We start from the raw sequence: 1,781 nt of genomic DNA, 5'->3' as shown, positions 1-1,781 counted from the left end.
GTACCCAAGTTGAACAGAAGTGTGGGTACAGTGGGCACCCAATACTTGTGATGTGTCTGAAGTTGGGGGCAGTCTTGTCAGACCCAACCCTGGGTAGTGTCAGAATTGAATTAAATTGTAGGACACCCAGTCGGTGTCTGCAGAGAACTGGAGAATTACTTGGTGTGGAAACCCCACACATTTGCTTTCTGAAGTGTTGTGAGTAATGGAACAGTTTTCTTTATTGGCACATCTTTTTATTGTTTCCTGGAGCCCTCATTATCATCTCTGAATTATTTGTTTTGTTTTTAAACCAAAGTTTCAAAGACAAGTGGGAGTATTGAGTCTTTATCGATTTGTTTAAACCTTTTATGAGGCCCACTGATGTGTTTTCCAGCAGGTAGACATTGTAAAACAACCTTTTATTACTAAAGCTTGGGTTTGTTTCATTGAAATTAGTAGTTTGGTGCAGTTGAAAAGCATTGCCCTGAAATTCAGATGATGTGGATCTAGTTTTGACTTTGTGTAATCTCAGGCAGATTATTTTACTTCTCTGCACTCAGGGATTCTCCTCTAGGGGCTGGGTGGCAATATGTAAGAGTGAACCAGCTTTTTAGAAGAACATTTACCCCTTCCTATCTCCCCCACCAATAATTTAATTGTACATCATCTCCCACCTCCAGCCTCATCATTGTTAGGAGTGGCCCACTGTGTGTGTTATAACTCAGGTGTGCTGGGGTTGAAAAAGTTTGAATACTATTTATTTCAGAGCACTCTTCTAGCTCTGATCAAAGTTGATCAAAACTGAGTTGCCCAGAGTAGATTGAATGGGTGGTAAACCACCTGGTTTGATTTGAGAGGGGCTGACAAGTTTCCTTTTTTCAGAAATATATCTCCTGTGGATTGTTTAGACTCTTCAGATTAAGTATTATCTGTGCTTGAGTCCTCTTTAAAAGGTAAATACTCCAAAGAAGACTAACTCATTTATCAACCTAATGAGATCACTGAATGATGAAAGATCGTGTTCACTGGACAAGAACGGGTTAAAGAACAGCTACCTTAGGTCCTGCGCAATGAGTCCTGCCCAAGGGAAGAAGAACTGAGCGGGTCACTGAGCTAGTAGGAGCATGAGAATCCTGGGTGTTTGGAAAATAAGGTGCCACAAGGCCAGAAATGGCACTGAGAGATCCAAAGGTACAAATTCAGATTAATCTCATGTGCTTCCTAACCTTGCCCATGTAGGGTTTCTGCCTGGGCAACATGTACTTCATATTTTTAAATCCAGATTTTTCTATTTATTCCTGTCAAATTCATTTTGTTGGTTTCAACTCCACTTTTGAGCTATCAAGATCATTCTGAATCGTGATTCTTTCTTATAGCCTAGTGGCCATTCCCCCTAGGAGCAAGTCATCCACAAATTTATTAAGTGTACTTTGTGTGTTTTGATCTAAGTAACTGTTTCTTCATCTTGGATTCAGGGAGTCTGTAACTCACCCGAAACTATATGTGACATTTTGTGTGTATAAGCATGTTTCAGTGAAGATGGGTTTAGAGTTTTCAGCAGATTCTCAAGGTGATCCATGACCTCAGAAAAAGGTTACAAGCCACTGATCCAACTATTCATCAGTATTTTGAACAGAACAGTGCTAATAAGGACAGAGCTCTATAAGACTATGAGTAGTGCTTTCTTTCCTGGACTGCACTGATCCATCAAAAATTTTGGGGTGTAATTGTTGACTATTAGATGTCAGCCTCTTGTGATTTGCCTCTATAATAAAAATGGAAAGGAAAAATGAATTCCA

The sequence above is a fragment of the Pongo pygmaeus genome, chromosome X (genome assembly GCF_028885625.2).
Source record: "Pongo pygmaeus isolate AG05252 chromosome X, NHGRI_mPonPyg2-v2.0_pri, whole genome shotgun sequence".
In the NCBI taxonomy this organism is placed as follows: domain Eukaryota; kingdom Metazoa; phylum Chordata; class Mammalia; order Primates; family Hominidae; genus Pongo; species Pongo pygmaeus.
Note: the sequence above shows the minus strand (reverse complement) of the source record.